Here is a 14,399-nt window from a genome sequence, read left to right as displayed (position 1 = left end):
ACCCGCCTGCTGCTCCCCTCAGCAGTGTACTTCCTCGATCTGCCTGTTCTGCTCCCCACTCTGTCTTTGGTAAAGCCTCTCGCAGCCCCTGAGTCTCTGGCCTGTACACCAGTTCTGTATGCACAAATAGATAAATCTTTTTAAAAAATTAAAGCAGAAATAAATGAAATAGAAATAAAAAAATGAAATAGAAATCAAAAGATCAATGAAACCAAAAGAAAGATAAACAAAATGGGCAAATCTCAAGCCAGGATCACAAAGATAAACAGGGAGAAACCTCAAATAAATGGGATCACAAGTGAAAGAAATTACAATAGACACAGCAGAAATATAGAGAATAAATAGAGATTACTATGAACCTGTAAATGGAAACAAATTCAACAACTTGAATTATAGACAGAAAAATTATTAGAATTACAATCACCCAAACCTGAAAAATGAAGAAATAGAAAAGTTAAACAAATTAATTTAAAGGATCAGAAAAATGATGCAGTAATAAAAACCCTCTCCAAAAACAAAAGTTAAAAAGACCCTCCCTAGTGGCGCAGCAGGTTAAAGCACAGCACTGAGAAGCTAAAGTCACTTCCGCATGAGCTCGATTCCAGCCTGCCCGGGAGGTGACCACATGGTGTGGCAGACCTCTCCTGACCCGCCCACTGCTCCCCTCAGCAGTATACTTCATCGATCTGCCTGCTCTGCTCCCCACTCTGTCTCTGGAGAAGCCTCTCACTGCCCCTGAGCCTCTGGCCTGTACCCCACTTATGTATGTACAAATAAATAAAAATTTTTAAAAAAAAAAAAAGACCAGATGGTTTTACAATGAGTTCTAACAAACATTCAAAGATGAGCTAATCTTTATCCTGATAAAAAACTGAGAAGGAATACTACCAAATACATATTACAAGGCTACCATTACACTAATACCAAAACCAAACAAAGATAACATAAAAAAAAAGAAAACTACAGACCAATCTCCCTAAAAAACACAGCTATAAAACCCTCAATAAAATCCTAGAAAACTAAATCCAGCAATGTATCAAAAGGGTATATACCATGACCACGTAAGATTTATTCCAGGAACACAAGATGGCCTAATACCTGAAAACAAAATTGATTAATGTAATTCACCACATCAACAAACCACATGATCATATCAATAGATGCTGAGAGTACATCTGATGAAGTTTATTTAACATCTATTTATGAAGTCCTGGAAATACTTGGGGGAAATGAAACATATGTTAACATAAAAGCCATAGATGACAAGCACATAGCCAACATCATCCTCTGTGGTGAAAAGCTAAAAGCCTTTTCATTATGATCTGGAACAAGACAAGGATATCCACTCTTACCACTACTTTTCAGTATTATACTGGAAGTTCTAGCCAGAGCAATTAGGCAAGAAAGCCATAAAAGGAATCCAAATTGGAAAAGAAGTAAAGCTATCATTATTTGCTGATGGTATGGTAATATTCATATAGAACCCTAAAACATCTATGGGAAATAAAATGATGTTAGTTTAGTAAAGTAGCAAGTTACAAAACTCAGTAGCTCCTATGCACAATCTGTCTGAAGAGGAAGAAATTTTTAAAAACCACCCCATTCAATAAATACCAGTTGTTATTAAGACTATCAATATCAAAGATCTACAAAGAGCTTTGTTACACAATTTAACAAAACCAAAGCAAACAAGTAATCCAAAAAAATGGGTAGGAGACCTAAAAACAAAAACACTTCTCCAAAGAAGACAGTCAAATGGTCAACACATTCAACATCATTAGTCATCAGGAAACTGCAAATCAAAACCACAATGAGTTACTAGTGAGAAACATCCATATTTAAAAAAAAAAAACTAGAAACAATAAATGCTGGGGAGGTTGTTTTGAAAGAGGAAAGCTCTTACACTGCTGGTGGAACTTTGTTGCAAACTGGGCCAGTCACTTTGGAATGCTCTGTGGAGGTTCCTGAAAACTGATAATGGAGCTACAATGTTACCCAGCAGTTCCATCCTGAGAATATAGCTCCTGAACACAAACACTTAATTTGAAAGAAAACTTGCACTCCTATATTAATTGCAGCACTACTTATTATAGCCAAGGTATGGAAACAACTTAAATGCCTCAAAACAGATGGCTGGATCAAGAAGATGTAGTTTATATACACAATGGAATACATTCAGCAATCAAAAAAAATACACTCGTGCCATTTGCAACAACTTGAATGGGATAATACTCAGTTTAATAAACCAGAAGAAAAAAATCAGTTTCACTTTTACGTGGAATAGATTCACTTTTATGTAGACTACAAAGAAGTTGAACAAAGGATCAGGAAAAAAAATAAAACTGAACATAGATCTGAGGCATATGGTATGGGGGGGGAGGAGTAGGTCAAAAAAGGGAAGCAAAGAGCACAAGGGACTGTGGGGACAGATCACCAATGCTATGGTGGTGAGAGAACTACAGGGACTACACTATTTTTCGCTCTAAAAGCTCATGTTTTCAAAGTTTTACTGTGCATACAAGATCAAGGTAAAGGCTCAGACACCTTACTCATATAAAAGTATGTAATAAACATTTTTATATCAAATCAATTATTGAAATGCACAATCATTCCCCCAGAAGCTTATGATCTTTCTATATTCATACAATTACTAAACATGAAAGGTTTATTAATAGTATAACTATATAACATCAACTATAAAACATCGAATTTTATCTACTACCAAATTAAACCATGCCAGCTATTTTTCTGGCTTATTTTTAATCTAGTAGATAAATGAAAAGTTGAATGTTCATTACACAAAAATAATTATAGAATCATTAAAATTTAACACTAGAAAGAAATTTAATTAACTTTTATTTTTTTAAAGATATTATTTATTTATGCATACAGAACTGGTGTACAACCCAGAGATGCAAGGGCAGCAAGAGGATTCACCAGAGACAGTGTGGGGGGCAGAACAGGCAGATTGATGAAAGTACACTGCTGAGGGGAGCAGTGGGTGAGACAGGAGAGGTCTGCTGTGCCATGTGGGTCACCTTCAGGGCCTGGATTGAACTTGCACTGAAGTGGCTGCAGCCATCTTGTAGTGCTGCAATCCAACCTGCTGAGCCACCAAGGAGAGCCCTAGTTAACTTTTAGATGGAATAAATTCAATCCTTTCTGACTCAGAGACAACCACTTAACTACCTTACTCAAAACTACAGATTGAATTATCAGCATAATTTTGCATCAAAAATGTTTTTCCTACTACATAATGACTCCTCAAATCCATTGAGAGACAACATATATATATATATATATATATATATATATATATATATATATATATGAGGCATATATGTGAGGCAGTAAGATACCAGAGCTAAATTTGAGGTCTCTAAATCAGACTGTCCACATCACTAGCTGTGTGATCTTCAGCTAGTTACTTAATCGTTTGGTGCCTTGGTTTTCTCACTGTAAAATGAGGTAACTATACTTTCCCAACAATATTGTTATGGAAAAATTAATAGGTATAATGCACATCAAATGGTGTCTGATGCATTGTGTTTAATAAATATAAGTTATTGTTAAGATTCAATCAATAAACACAGAGACATCTATTTGCTACATTTTAAAACAGCCTAATTATACTGGAACTGGAATATTGCATTACTTTTGACTTTTGCTTTTCAAATACACATATAAATCACTTTGATAGTCTATTTTGGTACGAGAATTATATAGCCAAAGGAATCATTTCTTAGTGAATTACACACAAAATTCCAAATATTAAACCCATAATAAAGGTCAATTAATTTGAATACCATTGACTTTGGTATTCATTGAACTCAGTCTACTAGGAATATAAAAAACAGATGGATCATTTTTTAATGTCTCCTCCTCTGTAACAAAATTATTCTCAGTAAAGTTCATGAAATGAAACAAATAATAGCCCAGAAAAAAACAGTGAAAATTCTCTTTGATTCACCTCCATTTATGTCAATATAAAATAAGTATTATTAGTATATTAGTACAAAAAGGAAAAATGTAATAGAACTAAATATTGTTCTCCTGAAGTACTAAATAACATTAAGCCTCTTACTCCCTGGTATTTCTATAGTTTTAAAGAAAACATTAACAATTAAAAATATCAATTTGAATTTGAATTCAGTTATTTCAACTCAGTTTGAGCTCACTTTGAGTTCGAATTATTTGAGCTCAATTGTTCAAGAGTAATTTCACATATAAACTACAACTTGTGCTTACCAACCAAAAATATTATACTCAGTCTGTCTTTAGTTTCACTCAAATTTTATACACAAATAAAAATTCTAAGTAGTTCAATAGAATGACCACTTTGATATAACCACATTCTCTTTCTTCATCCTTACGGTCACTGTACTATTACTGTTTATAAAGATGCATAACTTAAACAAAATGTTATGGGCCAAAGGAGTTGTAGACATGAATGACACCCCAAATCTTGGGTCACCCTGAAATTTTTATGAATTTACTTGAAAAAAAACCAAATTGACTATAGTTTACTCCATGTTTATTAAAAGTTGATGTGTGACTGGGAATTTTCTGAATTCAATTCCATTTTAATAAGTGTAACATTTATTAGGAAATAAACAACTAAATATGCTGATTTGAAGCTTACATATATATTACTAAGAACAGTAACTACAGAAATTGTTAAGATCTGTAGACACAAAAGATTTAGATATTTTCTAATTCTGTGATTCTGGTACCCTAGAAATTACTATCTTTTTAACAAAAAGAAAATCTGACATAATTCAAAAGACATTTTGGTTGGGACAAGATGTCAGTTACAACCACAGTATAAACAGATATATCTGACAAGAAAGTGATACACGGGTTTAAAACCGTAGCTAATGTCTTCCACTTCTGCTATTTTGCTTCCATTTTTCTGGCAATGGTGGTCCTTCACCCACAAAACTCCCCCTTTTCACTTATTGTATGTATGCACAAACTTCTCTTGATAAGAAATTCCAGGCTGACAATAAAAATCACAGGCTAAGCTCCTGAAGATCAGCCTGCATTGAGTTTGGGTAAACGACTCAGGAATCTGATTCTAAACAGGCCAGAAAAGGAAAACAGGCCAGAAAAGTTTAAGAAAAATTACTAGAGTCTTGACAGGATCTTTCACGGTTCCTCCAAATTCATCCGCCTTAAGGGTTAATGTTCCTATGGGCATTAAGCTTTTATTTGAAAACAAAAGCAGAACAGTTGGGAGAAAGCAGACCTCTGGTTTAGATTTTCAATATCTCAAAGAATTTATCAGATTGGATATGTGTTGTGAAGGAAGACACCACCAGGAGGCAGTATAGAGCTGACAAATTTTACAACTTTGGGGTTTTTCGGACATAACTCTACAACATAAATGGTTGCTACAACATAAATGGTTGCGCCCACAATTTATGTGAACTCAGATTACACACACTCGCAGAGGCAGCAGGCTTATTAGACACAAGTAAAAAAAGTTGGCATGTAATCGCTACAGTTTTCTCTCACTAGAGGGTCTTTTTAGACAGCCATGGTAAAAAGAAGTTCCCTTGAAGTAGCATTGAACCTGAGTCAAAAAATGGTATTACATTACAAAGACCCCAGGTAAATTTAGGTGGTGGCCCAATTTTTCTGTCTCCAAATTTCAAAATACAAATCCTACTCTTTTAATTAGCATCATAACCAGATGTTTTTCAATAGTTTGAATCAAACTTTTAGAATTCTAACTGGGCAGGGGGAATGGAGTCACAGCAAGCTGTACCATGGCTGTTTTTATACTTCTTTGAGTACAGTTGAAATGTCCTGGCCTTTAAAAGACAGTGCCTCATGTGATCATCTGTTACCCCAAGTAGCCTTCATCGATTCCCCCACCTCTTTTGTCCCTTCCAGTCCATACTCTTCCTTTGAGATAGGACCAAAATTCTCTAGCAGCTTAAGTAGTTTCTACTAATATCAACTCCTAGCTCTTTCCCTCTAAAATTCCACCATTAGAGTTGGGTAAATAACTCTAAAAGACAAAGGAGGGCCTGAAGAAGAGAGATTACTTATTTCTCAGCTTGCCAAAATTAGATACTCGCCCCCTATCAAAATAGTAAAGCATGATGACCCAAGCCTCTAGGGCAATTCTCTGACCTAGGTTTTTAAGACTTTCAACTCCACAATTTCAGAGGTAGTAGGAGGCAAGAAGGACAAGACATTCCTGACACCTAACTGGATATAATTCAAACCAACACCATCCTGGGGGGGCGGGGGGGAGGGGGAGAGAAGAAGCGGGACAAGAATTGAAAATAAAGCCTGACTGCAGAGCCAACTGCCACCCTGGAACTTAGTGCCCTAAGTTGATAAAATTTTGACAAAATGTCAGGAACCCACTGGGAAAAAGGCTAGATTTTTAGTATGAATTGCTGGAGGCTACAAATGACAAACACTTCTATGAACCCAGAAGCTGCCTAAATATTATTCCATTGCTAACAGCGGCACCTGCAGACATTAGAGAGATTTGTAAACGTAACTGAGGACTCCTAACCCACGAGGGTTATTTGTAGGTGCATCCTGAGTCCTTATCCACGCACATCACGACATCCGCTAGCCAGGAACCACGATCCTGAAACATGTACCGCAACGAGCAATCTCCCCTCCAGGATCCAACTAGTCCACTCTTTCTGAATAAAGCACAGATGGCCGTACTGATGCAATAGAGCTATGGCATTAGCATTTCACTGGGTGGGGAAATCTGGTTGTGAACAAAATGTCGATTTCGGAGCGCGATCACTGGAAGACAGCTGAGAAGAGCTGTCTCCGGGGTGTCCAGCGCGGACACTCCCATGAAGGTCCTGTCAGGCACTTGCTCCTGGTCAGCACTCGGAAAACTGGCGACCCCCTCGGCCAGAAAGAAAAGCTTCCCCGCAGGGGCCTCCAATGCCTCTTGAGGAAGAAGCCCACCACAGGCTGGAAGCCGCGCAACTGGTGAGGTTTCCCTTCCCGGTGGCCCAAACCCCCTGAGGCCCCGCAGCCCCGCGCCGACTGCTACCCGCCCGCCTGACCCAGCCTCACCCTCTCCTCTCTGAATGCCGCGCAAGAGAGCCCGGGTCCGGACCACCGAGACCCTCACTCAAGTGGCGTAGCCGAGCTTTCCGCTAGGGCTTCGACCGCGACGGAGCCTCACAGTCCGCGCCCCCGGACCCGCCCCCTGCCAAGCTCCGCCCCCCAGGCCGCCGTTGCCTAGACAGCCGCGAGGCCGCGAGGCCCTGGGGGCGCGAGCGAGGCGGGCAGCAGAGAGAGCGCAGGCGCAGGCCCCAGAGCTCCGGCAGCGGAGGGGCGGAGAGACCGCGGGAGCGCGAGGAGGCGGGGGGCGGAGTGGGGAGACCCGGGAGCGCGAACCGCTGCGGCGTCGCTGCAGAGTCCCGCGAATCGCCCACCCCTGCTGCAGGTAGGTGTCCTCGCTGTTGGCTGCGGCTGTGGCCGGGGCTTCCTATGCCTCGCTGCCCCCGCGTCCTGGGCTGGGGTCGTGGATTGGGGGTGAGAAGGGGATAGGTCAGGCTTGCAGGGCGCTTGTCCGGGAGGGCTGAGATCTGACTGCTGACCTTCATCCCGGCTGGCCCAGGGAGCTGGCGAGGGTGCTTGGGGGCAGCCTAGGGCTTCAGTTCCAACCTGGGGGAGCTGTTTCTTGTCACATGCTTCTTATTTATTTTTGCAAACTGCCCTGGTTGGGGTCTAGTTGCAGATGTCTTCCCTCCCATTCTTTGCTTCTGTGTGCCATCTTGCATTTATTAATAAAACATGCAAGCTGGGGTGAAGGGGGGAGTTGCTGCGAGGGGGGGTGGGTGGGGGGAATCCCATTGCAGTATGGCAAGCGACGTGGTATTTTCTGCTGCCAGACGTGGTGTTGAGATGGAAATCCCACACCCTTAGGATTTGTGGCTTGGTTGGCCATGACCACTTCCTAGTGGGCTTCTCCATTTGTCGGGAGATACTGTGGCAGCAGGATGGGTGGTCAAGAAAGGATGGTGAGTTTTCCACCCACAGGCCAGAATCCCGTTCAAAGGACAGGTGCAAGTTTAGGCACACAGTTCCCTGGTTGCTAACTTGCAGGGAGCCTTCAATCCAGAAAATTGTTTTCCCTGATTGCCAAGAGGAGGCCTTTAACCGAATCCCTGAGACTTGCATGCTCAAACTCATTAAGGTTTTGCATCTGAAGATGACTAAAGCTTGCCACCTGTTGGAAGTCAGACCCTATTAAATTCCCCATAATCTATTCCACCAATCCGTATTTTCATTAATACTGAGATAGCAATAGATTGGTTCCTTATATCTTCTTTTATTTCTGCTTGGCTTTTTGTTTTTCAAATGAAGCACTTCGGATATGATGTCCCATCTGATGTAGATTAAAATTTACACTATTTGTTTATGTTGCATATACTTACCTGAAGACTGAATTCACTTCAGTGTGTTGTTACCTAGTTTTCCTCACTTTTCCCTTGCCTCAAGCAACATTCTGAAAATGGGATATACGTCACCAGTTGCCTTTCTTTTTTACCACAAAAATACTGTGGTGAAAAGAATAGTAAAAGGTAGAAACAGAATGAAAATGGTTATCCCATGATGTTAGGATATTGCAGCAGATCTGTGATGCTAAGATGTAGTCACTACACAGAATCATAAGGACACTTTTCTTAAATGCTCATATGTGCCAGTTACGAATAGCTTTTGGCTCAGCTATGTATTACCTCCAGGTTGAAGATGAAGACGCTGAGACTCAGAAAGATTTGTTAAACTGCCCAAGGTCACACAGTCAGGGACATGGTAAGAATGCAAACCCAGTGCTCCTGATTGCTGAGGTTGGAGGAGCCCCTGGAGTAGCCTTTAACCCTGGTGCTGCCATTCCCATGTGCATGTTCATTAAGATCACTTTATGCCTGATTTCATCTGATTTCCCATTCCATAGATTCCCTACCCACCTTTGCCGCTTTCTGATGAGAGAAATTTATTTCAGAATGGGGCCCTATGGAATTTTTTGAGGTGGCACTGAGCCTATAAAAAGAATGAGGTCCAAGACATGCTTCTGATTAACTCTCCAAACAAGCAGTTAAGTTCAAAAAGTTGCTGTCTTTCATATTTAAGTGTATGAAATTTACATATCAGGTAGAATGAATCACTCATGTTTTTCATTATCATACCCCACTCCCATCTTTTCACAGCCTTCCATGCTCTCTGCTGGTCTCCCTGTCAGTCAAAAGAACTACATTGTCTATCACAGTTATGTGTGGGTGCCTTAATTCAGGCAAGCCATACCAGCTGGGGATCATAACCTAGTCTCTCTACAATTGTAGCAATTATTCAATTTAAGTTCTTGGAATTTGTGCATTGAATTATAGATGTACATTTAATCTTGCTTTGCAAGTGCATTATTACAACGCAGGTATTGATTTTACTACACATTCCTAGAGCAGCTTTCATAGTGTTAGAAATTGCCATAGTTGTATCAATGGAAAATTCAGCCAAATTTAGCCTCAGGTCATATTTGAGATGGTAGTGAGAAAGGTGAGTATAAGGGATTATTTGAAAATGACATCCTCTGGAAGTCACAGCTTTCAATTTGAAACTGATTAATAATATTAGGTAGAAAATATGAATGCACATTTTGTAAGCTTTCTTTTTTTCCTCAGGCATGTGACAGGCTTTAGAGCACTGTGATGGTACTTGTTTCATTTTACCATGTCCTGCTGTCCATAAAGCAGTATGTATAGCATCTTGCCTCATGGAAAACACTTTCAGAAGTGTTTCCGAAGAGCACATTCTCCAGTACTTATGGAAATACTGAGCTGGAGTTTCTCAGCCTGGGAATTTCCAGTCTGTCATCAGATAAACTCAAATTGAGTCCAAGGGAGGCAGCCGAAAGCAGAGAGAGGTGATGCTTGATTTCTGGGGAGAAAGTGGGCTTTCCTCTGGGAAGTATCACTGTCTGCGTTAGTCAAAAATCTCACTGTTAAAAGCATCAAAGAGGGATCGCCCTAGTGGCTCAACGGATTAAAGCACAACACTATGAAGCTCTCACAGCCAATGCAGCAGAGTTCGGTCCCGGCCAGGGAGCTGACCCATATGGCACAACAGACTTCTCCTGACCAGCCTACTGCTCCCCTCTACGCTCCCCTCAGCACTGTTCAGTGGATCTGCCTGTTCTGCTCTTCACTGTGTCTCTGGTGAATCCTCTCACCTACTCACCCCCATATCTCTAACCTGTACCCCAGTTCTGTATGCATGAATAAATAAAATAAGTCTCTTTTTTTTTTTTTTTAAGCATCCAGGAAGTGGCCTAGTCTATTCCCTTCCCTTCACACTGGATTTGACTTAATGCAGAACCCAGCACCCTTCCTTGTGTATAGTCACTTCGAGGAATGTAAAGTGTTCCTGGACGACATGTATTTTTTTCTGGAAGTATATCCAGTATTTTAAAAGCCACTGAGGCAACTGTATATACTTAAGCATTATTATTTTCTTAAAGATGTATTTATTTATTTATTTGTTTAAAGATTTATTTATACAGAGCTGGGGTATCGGCCAGCAGTGAGAAGATTAACTAGAGACAGAGTGGGGAGCTGAACAGGCAGATCCATGAAGTACTGAGGGGAGCAGTGGGCGAACCAGGAGAGGTCTGCTGTGCCATGTGGGTCACCTCTAAGGTCAGGGATCAAACTCCCATTGAAGCAGCTGTGGCTAACTTGTAGTCCTGTGCCCTAACTGGTTGCACCACCAGGGAGGGATCCTTAAGCATTATTCTTTTATTCCTCTCACCAAGCATCTTTTTTGTTTGGGCATTTTAGAGGAGGGGGGAGGCACTCAAATGTTCCCAAACTAGTGCAAGCAGGGATTTTGGTGGCTGATTGTAATGCATGTATTAATGCATTGTTGAGTGAAACACTGGGAAATGGCATGTCTCTTTCCTTGACTTGACCTTGTAAGCTAGTTAGTTGTGAAATGTGCTTTTTCTGTAGTATTTCTTAATTGAATAATCTTTAAAATGTGAGGCTAGGAAATCACCTCTCTTGCATCAGCACTTGCCTGTGTTGTAATTTCTATTTTGCAATATGTATTTGTGAAACGTTCAGCTATCACAAGCATATAGAAGATAAGTCAGTGGTTATAATCTCCTGTAATCTTACCCCTCAGCAATGTAGCAATGCACCATTAGGTGTGAATTCTTCCGGATTTCTGAGTGTAGATAATAAAACACTATCACTTTCCAGTAATACCATGCATAGGTGTGTGCTGTTTTGCAGCTTCTTTTCTTGCACTTGTTAACATGCCTGGTTCTTCTTGAGGGCCCTTGATGATGCACTTCTAGACCTTTTATTTGACCACAGTTGGAACTAGGTGAGAGCAGCCCTGTAGCCAGGGTAGAGAACTAGCATAAGCTGTGTCCTGTAAGAGATAATTCTCTATTCACATTCTCTCTTTTCTAACCCTTATGGCAACCCTTTGTGGTCAACAGCTGATAGCTGAGGACAGCACAGCCCCAATTACATGATGCAAGGTGCAGCTATGACATTCTAAACTACAGTGTTACTGTGGCTGAGACCTGGGGCTCACTCTACCCCTCACCCTCAACCCGGCGAAACTGCTTGTGATTTGTAATAGAACCATGACTGGCTAGCACAGGTGCTCATTTGCAACCCAAGTTTTGGGAAATATAGGCTGCCTTCAGGAAGCTCATTTCTACTTTTCATTCTGAAGCTGCAACACACACATTCATTCAGCTGCTCCCATTTGGCTTAAAATAAGTCTGAAGTGAGTTATTTCATTCATGATTTACTCAGGGTCTCCTACCCTAGTTGCGGAATTGCCATTATGTCCAGTTAATGCATTGTATAAAGTTAAGCAACCTTGCCCCTTAACAGTTTACCTTGAAATAAAAATCTTTGTATTTTACCTGAATTTGATGCAGTGTTTTTAAAAACATTTGTTTGACACTTGCTAACTCTCCTTTAGCTCTGATTACTAGAGTTTTCATTTTTCCCTTCAAAACAAAACAGGATGAAACAATGTAATCCTTCAACTTAAGAAAATACTCCATTGTTTTGAGGCAGTCTTGAAAGAAAAGATTGGAATTATTCTACCATCTCTCCCTGTCCCTTCATTGTCATTTCCTACCTGGGGCTCTCTAAGCGCTGTCCCTCCCCTCTGAATACCATATGTCTGCCTCCCAGGACAACCCTGTCCCCCAGTTCTCTACTAAACAGAATTCTTAAAAGTCACCCTTGATTGCATAATCATAAAATACAATCACAAATCCAGTGGGTTCCTCAGATTTCATTTCTGATAGCTCAGCAACATCTGACCCTCTTGAATTGTACTCCCTGAAATGCTCTCTGTGTTGGCCTCTACTTACTGTCATCTCTCTCTTCCCTTTGCTCCAGTCCTTTCCTTCTATGGAAAAGTGCTTAAAAATGGGGCTGCATTCAGGACTTGAATCTTAAATGTTGTCCTTGACTTTGATTTACTTAACAGCCCTTTGCCTCTGTTTCCTCCTCCATAAAATGGGAACAGAAATCACTGCCTCCTGGGCCATCAGAGAGTTAAATGAACCTATAGGCACTACTAAATATCACGATCTATCATTTTAATTTTATTCAGATACTCAAAAGCTTCCTTTCATCTGCAGGGTAAGACCCTGAAGTTAGCTCCTGATTAGTCTACTTAGTGCTCCTTTCCTTTCCCACTGGGCCCACGTCTGAGACTTTGTCCAGTGGCCCTCCACTGAACCCTTCTTCCTGTATCCCTCCATCCTGGGCCAAAGGAGGGAGAGCTTAGGAGCACAGACCACTGGGCTGGAAGGCATCCTTTTTGGGTACCTGGCCCATCTCTCAGGTGGGTAACAATTACGTAAGGACTCCAGCTGTGATTTATGGTTCTAAAAAATATCCTCCTCAACCTTTAGCACTATACACAGAGTAGATATTTAACTTACATCCTTTAACTGCCACAACACTGTAGTTATGCTTGGTCTTTCTGTTATAGGGCAGGGAGAGAGGCACCCTGGAAGTCCCAACCTGCTCATTCTAAATGGGTTCTACCATCTACCACATCAAGACAAAACATATACGGCCTTTAATGGAAAGGAATTTTAATACAATTCGTGTGCAATACAGAAAAGACAATATAGTTTCTAAATCAAACACCCAAAGTTACCTATTCCCTTCATGGGTAAAAAAGTCCACCCAAAAGGGATTGGCCCAAAGCAAGGCCTGAAAACCCACCACTAGTCTAAAGCATCTTCCAGTGGGGACCCATGGAGAAGGGTCAGAAATGACCACACAAGTCTGAGAGGAAAAGAGCAACATTAAGATCAAGATAAGAAATGACCACACAAGTCTGAGAGGAAAAGAGCAACATCAAGATCAAGATAAACGCTGCAATGGTGAACCTCCTCATAGGTCTCTCCCCCACATCTGTTTCAACCAGCTGAGGGCCACGTAACAAGAGCCGCTTCTTCACATGTCTCTCTACTCCATGTGGCTCCCTCAGGTCACTTTTGGCTCCATCCTGCTTCCTTCCTCTTCACTCTCCAGATTCTGCTCTGCTCAGCTCCACCTTCCTTCTGGGTGGGGCAGGGAACCTGGAAACTCCCCTTTCCCTGGGACCAGCCTATTACACTTCCAAATCCTTTTCTTCCTAAACTGAAGCTTGACATCAGTCCTATAACCTGTATAAGCCTTATGTGGGAAAATACAGATGCATTTCCTACCCCAGAATAGACCACCCCAGAACCTATGGAATGAAGAGAGGTGGGTAGAAATAACCAAATAATGGGAGCATAAGGAATGATTTTGTATCTGGGTGATCCCCAGGAAAAGGGGAGTTTCCAGGTTCCCTGCCCCACCCAGAAGGAGGGTGGAGCTGAGCAGAGAAAGATCAGGAGAGAGACTGGAGAAGAAGGAAGCCGGATGGAGAGCCAGAAGGAGCCCTGAGGGAGGCACATGGAGCAGAGTCATGTGAAGAAGCGGCTCTTGTTTCTTATTCCTGGGCTGGTTGAAACAGATGGCGGAAAGAGAGACCCATGGGGAGGTTGACTATGGCAGCATATATCTTGGTTTTGATGTTGCTCTTTTCCTCCCAGACTTAGCAGGCTTTCAGGCCTTGCTTTGGGCCAATCCCTTTTGGGTGGACTTTAACCCATGAGGGGACAGGTAACTTTGGATGTTTGATTTAGAAACTATATTCTTGTCTTTATTGTATTGCACACTAATTGTATTAAAGTTTCTTTCCATTAAAGGCCTTATATGTTTTGTCTTGATAAGGCAGATGGCAGAACTCATTTAGAGCTGGCAAGTTTGGGGGTTCCGGGGATTCCCCTCTCACTGCCCTGTAAAAGTTCCATGTTTTTGAAAAGCAGT

At 41.3% G+C, this 14,399-nt stretch overlaps 1 protein-coding gene and 1 long non-coding RNA gene across 2 annotated transcripts in view; one reads left to right on the top strand and one right to left on the bottom strand.

Moving 5' to 3' along the window:
• Positions 1–7,145, bottom strand: part of LOC105853988 — a 41,828-nt gene extending 34,683 nt beyond the window's left edge. Inside the window, exon 1 of the long non-coding RNA XR_001145716.1 lies at positions 7,063–7,145. This is a non-coding gene — a long non-coding RNA (uncharacterized LOC105853988). The remainder of the gene's footprint in view (positions 1–7,062) is intronic.
• A 229-nt stretch (positions 7,146–7,374) lies between these two features.
• LOC101619010 (chromosome unknown open reading frame, human C15orf27) overlaps positions 7,375–14,399 on the top strand; it is a 121,552-nt gene continuing 114,527 nt past the window's right edge. The window contains exon 1 of the mRNA XM_012728506.1: positions 7,375–7,438. The gene's annotated coding sequence lies outside the window, so the exon portion shown is untranslated. The remainder of the gene's footprint in view (positions 7,439–14,399) is intronic.

This window comes from Condylura cristata, unplaced genomic scaffold, assembly GCF_000260355.1.
Source record: "Condylura cristata isolate star-nosed mole 26May11 unplaced genomic scaffold, ConCri1.0 scaffold00023, whole genome shotgun sequence".
Classification (NCBI taxonomy): Eukaryota; Metazoa; Chordata; class Mammalia; order Eulipotyphla; family Talpidae; genus Condylura; species Condylura cristata.
This window is presented reverse-complemented; position numbering and strand designations above follow the sequence as displayed.